Genomic DNA, 7,054 nt, shown 5'->3' with positions numbered 1-7,054 from the left:
TATTTTCTCTTCGTTTTCTTCAAGCTCTTGCTTTGATTGAGGAAACATGTCATAATTTAAAATTAGTGAATGAAGTTTAATTAACTAAAATAAGTCCTAAAATTAAAATAATTAACTACTTTCATATATTTTCTCCCAAAATATTTTTACAATCCCACAATTTTTGTACATTATCTCTTTCAAACGTTTCGTTCTTACCTTGGAGTAAACTCTTGCATTATACATCGTTTCTTTCTTTCTTATGGCTACTTTATCTCATCCCTCATTGCGTTTAGCTTTAAAATCTTATGGGATCTGCTCACATTTACATTCAAAAATAGAAAAATTAGAGGTGAACTCCAATATGATAATACAAATTAAAGAACTTTGCTAAATAATATTTGTCAAATTTTTTTTAGAAAAAATTAACAAGTGTGGCTCAACATATTTTTTGATTTAGAAAAAAATAATTTAGACACTCAATCTTCAAATTCTATGTTACTCCTTGAGAAGGTAAACCAACAAAAGTTGTGGCTTTTTTTATATAAAAAAAAATCCTATCAATTAGAAAAATAAAGTTATACTTATATTATGAGCTAGTTCTCGGGAACGTGCGTTGCACGTTTGTCTCCCACGTACTATCATATTAATTTGTACATGCCTAATCTCATGTTGATAATTATTTATTAGATAATACTTCCTATGTCCCTAATTACTTGTCAACTTTTGAATTGACACACCTATTAAGAAAACATTTATTGACATAGTGAGTTTGTCATTTTACCCCTATTAATTATGAAGTGCATGAATTAAAACTTAAGATTTTCAAGAAGTTCTACCTTTTCCAAAGTAATTAATTGAGGGTATAATAGGTAAAAAGAAATTGTCCTTTCTTAATTTTTCAAAATGGACAAGTAATTAGGGACAACTAAAAAAGGAAAAGTGGACAAGTAATTAGGGACGGAGGGAGTACTGTTTATATATAAAACTTAAATTTTCATCCTAAAAAGTAAAAATAAAAATACTAAATGAAAAAAATATTTGAATGAATATTGTGTTTTTCAATACAAATACAATAATTGTTTTAATGAAATTACAGTCTCTATTTAATATAAATACATATAAGTTTTGTTGAGTGAGTAAATTTTTGCATAAGTTTTATAGAGATTCGATCAATATGACCTTATGGTAGCTAGTATATAAATCATTGTGGATTCTCGGTATGTATGGAGGATTTACTATTTAATATTTAATTCATTAGATATTTTATAACATTATTAATTAGATATTTTATAAGATTATATATATTATTAAAAGTGGATAGTAGGAATAAAATGATAATCCAACTTTGACTTTGGAATGTCCTCATTTACTGCTATTTTTGTTGCCTTTGAAAATGGTCCAATGCCTCATCTGGTACTTACAAGTTACAACAATAAATAAATAAATAATTATAGGAGATGACAACACAAGCAAACTATTGAAAAAGATATGATGATATGATAAAATATATTACTATATAACAATTAATTATTTTATTATATTTTAATTTACTACAAAGGCAAAATCGTTATCTAACCCTAGCTAAAGGTAAGAACTTCACACTTTTGGTGTAATACAAGAATTCATTAGAAATTGCATTTCCCATGAATATAATAGTCTTTAATCACAATGATCCTACAATTTTGTATCAAGATCAGGATCATTGTGAAACGTTATATTATATCTTGAAAATCAATTAATAAATCAATCAGTGTAAAGATATAAATTATGATGCACCATAGGAATTAGACTTCTATGGAAATTCTTTTTTCCTTTTTGTAGGATATATGTGTTTCTTATAATAAATAGTAATAAAACCTCTTTCAACTTAGTGGAGAAATATCTTTTGTATGATTGACCTTTGTATGAGTATGGAGCTAAAGAAAAAAAGAAGACAAAAACAGATTCATCCATAAAAAATTCCAACACAGAGAATGGCTAGAGTCAACAGAGCAATACCTCAGTGCACAACCCTCAAATCTTCAAGACAAGAAAGTTCAATAAATGAATGCCATCTATAGTCATGGATATAATTAGATGAGAATAGTGCAACAGAGCTATATAATACTAATTAAATTAGGCAACTGAACAGTCAAGTTTAAAAACTAATATTCAAAGCACCTCATCACATTCTCTAGGAAATTTGTATATAATGAAGATAAAATTATGGTTATTGTAATTAAGTTTGCTGATGTATATTGTAGGGAAAAGGGTTCCAAATATATTTGAACTTTGATCGAAATTGTTGTAACAATCTTAAATTTTGTAACAATCTCAAATTTTGAGCAGGACCTACTACCCTTCTGCATTATTTAATAATGTATTTTAAAGGTATATATGTGCCACGTGGACAAGTTACTATTATAACGATGCAATATTTATGATGTCCACGTGGGCACATATATACCTTTAAAATACACTATTAAATAGTGCAGGGGGTAAAAGATCCTTCCCAAAGTTTGGTATTGTTACAACAATTTCAATCAAAGTCCGAATATATTTCAGACATTTTTCCCTATATTGTATATTAAGTACGTTGCATGCATAGTTAATGGATAGTGGAAAAGACTCAACGGAATTATTTTTATTTATTCACAATATTATTGAATTTTTAGATTAGATAGATATGATTTAATTAGATTATCACTTAGTATAGGGGCAAAATGGTAATATAACTTTCAATGTTGAAGCTTCCCACTTATAATATAATATATAATATAATATAATATAATAATATGATATAGAAAAAATATTGTCGACAAACATATATTGCGATGCTCTTTATCTTTCCTTTTCCATTTGCTTACAAAAAGTTCTACCACATGTTATCTACCTTTTCTCCTCCTGCAAAAAAAAAAAAAAACACGAGATTTTGTTCAAAAGTTTCAACCAAGACGAGTTGAGCTAAATTTGAACGGACTAAAGTGAATTGAATAGGAATTTATACCGAGGATAAAAAGGACTTTCGCCAAAATTTCTCCTCCTCCTCCACCTTCCCCTTCTTATTCTAAACTTTTAATTTTCTCCTTCCATTGTTTATTTGTACTTGATATTGAGTGAGTGATATAAGAATGTGGAATCCAACTATTGAAAATTGTTGAGTTTGCTATTAGAACAAATTCAAAGTTATGTACGTGTGGAGTTGATTTGGATCAATTTTAAAGTGAAAATGAGTTTGAAATACAGATATGCATAAGGAGTTAGGTGAGCGAGAGAGTTAGTGTATTCTAAATACATGTGAATTACACTTGGATATAGTGAATCTGGAACAAATTGCATCTAATTTGACCTGTATGTATCCAAAATATATGTATCTGAGTGCGTCGGATACATGTGTTTGGTAGAGAAAAAAGTGTATGGAAAATATAATTTCCTAATAAACTTATGTGAGCATACATAATTAATAACGAAAATTGTATAAAATAGCAAACTATTAATTCAAATTAAATGCTATAACCACAGTTTCATTTAATTGTAATCCGTAGCAAACACTTGTCATTCACCTCTCTCCCTAGAGAATCTCGCTCGCCACTCTCCCTCGCGTCTTTCACTTTATACAAACATGTATAAATTGCGTTTGTGTTTGTATAAAGAGAGAGAAAATTGTATATACAAATACAAATACATATATTTTCGTCATATACACTTATAATTATACAAATACAGATCTTTCCCTACCAGTTCTCTTTTGCCTTTCTCTTTTTCTTGCTTTATACAAACACAAATTATACAGATTACAATGTATATTTTGTGTTGTATAAGGCGAGAGAGAGAGAGATTTGATATACAAATGTATTATTTCGATTCAATTGTATACAAATTCAAATTTTATGCAGATATACAAACATAATCATTGATACGTATACATAGTTGTTACATATATACAATTATCTAACCGATATACATATACAATCTCTGCGCTTTTATACAAACGAATGTCTGCCTGCGATTTATAGAAATCTAATGCTCCATAGCAAACATAAATTTTGTTATGGAGCGTAAATATGTAAACTATAGCTATAATATATAAATATGATTTTTATGTTTGCTAAACCTAAAATTTACTCTAATTAATATCTAAACCAGTGGATTTGTGTTGTTTGCTCTAGAAAATGTCTTTTTTCTATTATAGTCACTTAATAGAAAATTATACTTGAGTAATTTTATTATGCATAGACGCCCAGCCATAAATACACTGGTTCATACATACATAGATCTCATAGATCTGAAATAGTGATAAATTAGCAAATTGTAGCCTGTAGTGTGGCTAAATTAAACAAGTTGAGGGAACTCAGTTCTCACTGATATAGGGATTCTTACTTGGTGCACCCCATCACTCCAAGTCAGGCTCCCGAACTCAAACTCTGTGTTGTATTCGTGAGTCGCTAAAATGGTGAGAGTGAAAGAGATTTTACTGATGTCCGAGTTGAATATCAAAGTTTCAGGCTTTACTTTTATGGTAATGCCCGGTGGAGGCTCAATGATGGCTTTATATTTAGAGTTCTCTGGTCCGACATTGGTGACAGTTCTTCTCACACCGACTGTGCCTTTGAGATTTGGTATAGTTAAAGATGGAAGATTGACATCAAGAATCGAAGGCCTCTTGAGTGGGCAAGATGCAGCTCCGTCAATGATGTTGTTGATTTCATCACTCTTATATCCCATTGAGCATAAATAAAGAATGTAATCAAAAGTTCCCATATCATAGACGAGGCCGGGATCATTTGCAGCATTTGCATTCACTAGTCCACTACCGAAATCAAATGGATCAGCAACCTTAAATGGCATTCCCTCCGCGATAATTGGTAACCCAGAATGAGGGTCTTTTACCCCCGTTGTATTAACATCATTAGTTCTAACATTAGATTTTCTAGTTAAGACAAAATGATACTCTACTAATAATTGGAAGCTTGTTGGAGAAATGTGATTTCCAAAGACCTGTTGTCATAATTGCGGACTTGATAGCAGCTGGGGACCAATCTGGGTGTAGGGACTTGAGTAACGCGACAATGCCAGATACGTGAGGAGCTGCCATGGACGTTCCTGAATAAAATTCATACGGAGTTTCTCCAGGAACAGCAGCCAATATAAGTACTCCAGGAGCTGCATGAAATATCCAATATTTATTTAGAAGCATGAATAATTCTTATGACTGTATTGGAATATTCTTGAGATCATATTATTGTGGCGATAAGGCAAAATGTAATAACGTCACACCTTAAGTATGGCAGGGGCAATAGAATTGGGACCTCGAGAGGAGAAGGAAGCAACATACGTTGAAACAGGTTTTCCAACATGAGTTTTGGCAGGGCTTAGTTTTATACGTGGCTTCCTACATTAACAATTATTTTTAGAACATCAGTAACGAAAGATATCTTTGTAGCTGAAGGAAAAGAATGTCAGCTATGTTCATTTACCTGGAGTATCTGATGACGTAATTAAGTATTTGAGTTCCAATGTCATAACTTACACCAACACTAGGGAAGTCGAAAGTTAACACTTCCAGAGCTCTGCTTGGACTCTTAGCAACAATAAGTCCCAAGCCACCACTATCCCTAAAATCTTCAATAACTGATGATAAATTCAACTCATTGCCTAAAAGGAAGCAAAGTCCCACTTTTCCAGCCACAGATGTATCGTTGGGAGTAAAATTTTCGCAATAGCTTCAAATTCAATGAATGCATGAAATTATGAGAGAGAAAAATCCGCTTTAGAAGTCAAACAAATACCAAATTGACACTCAAGAATTGTGGCTTAAACAAGAAGAACGCGAAAGTCTTGTTTAGGAAGCATACCGTATATGCTGAATGTTGAGAAAAGCAGTCTCCTTTCCAGTATACAGATATTGACGTTTGCATAACATAATTACATCTTTCATGTGTTTTGTTATTCTAGTTAAAGATAACGTTTTTAACCAAGTAAGAGAACTTACAACGAAAGTCCGATTGTTTCCTAGTGTAATGAGTGTGGGAAGGGACCTATCATTACTAGAAGCTGCCACAGTCAGCATCCATGGTGATATATTACCTACTGTTTGCGGAAGTGACCCTTTATTTCCTGCTGAAGAAACAACTGTAATTCCATGTGTGACAGCAGACAAGGATGCAAATTGACCACCGTCAGTAAAATCAATATCGGGACTTAGAGGTGGTTCGGAGCCTAGGGACATTGATAAAATATCAACTCCATCATGAATTGCTTGATCGATGGCCATTATTACATTGGCATAATTGCATCCACCACCATTATAGCACACTTTATACATAGCAATCCGAGCCTTGGGTGCACCACCCCTGACTGTACCATAAGCAAGTCCATGGTAGCTCACATTTGGTGAGAAGGAGCCACCGGCAGTGCTTGACGTGTGTGTGCCATGTCCACTTCTATCCCTTGGTGATTCAAACTCAATTTTATGATCAAATTTCCCTCCATGAAATGCTTCATAACCCTTCATAAAGTATTTTGCTCCAATTAGTGTTTCCTGTTACATGCCTTAGCTGGATCAAATCTTTCACCAGACTCACAACGGCCCTTCCATCTCGAAGGGATTGGTCCTAGGCCTTTGTCATTGAATGCTTCACTTTCTGGCCATATTCCTGCATTTTGTATATTTTAGATATGTGAGAAAATAACAACTAACTTTGTACTTCATTTGGCTGACATAAATAAATAACTACCAGAGTTCTTTCACTTATTCAGAACACATTATTTTCTTGCTTCATTAAAAAATTCTATTGAGCGCGAAAGCATGAGGTAGAAAAAAATGGAGAGGAAAACCTGTTATCTCCTGTATTCAGATTAGCAAACCAGAAAAATAAAAGATGAAAAGAAAAACACAAAGAACTATCCGAGTCCACAGAACCCACTGTGTGTCCTTAAGAAATTTAATCCCCTCAAGTACCCGAGGTTGCAGATTAATTACTCCCAAGATAAAACGGATTAACCATTAAAGAAGTAGTGGTACCTCAAACTTCGATAATTTCAACGAACTCAAAATGACAGCAACGAATCACACACACAGACACGATCGATC

The 7,054-nt window shown here is 32.4% G+C and overlaps 1 pseudogene; it reads right to left on the bottom strand.

Annotated features, from left to right (window-relative positions):
- Positions 1–4,200: 4,200 nt before the first annotated feature.
- The window catches only part of LOC102602493 (subtilisin-like protease SBT3.5), a 9,044-nt pseudogene continuing 6,190 nt past the window's right edge, over positions 4,201–7,054 (bottom strand).

This window comes from Solanum tuberosum, unplaced genomic scaffold (genome assembly GCF_000226075.1).
Source record: "Solanum tuberosum cultivar DM 1-3 516 R44 unplaced genomic scaffold, SolTub_3.0 scf00093, whole genome shotgun sequence".
Lineage (NCBI taxonomy): Eukaryota > Viridiplantae > Streptophyta > Magnoliopsida > Solanales > Solanaceae > Solanum > Solanum tuberosum.
The sequence above is the reverse complement of the archived record's forward strand: the minus strand, read 5'-3'. Positions and strand labels throughout refer to the sequence as shown.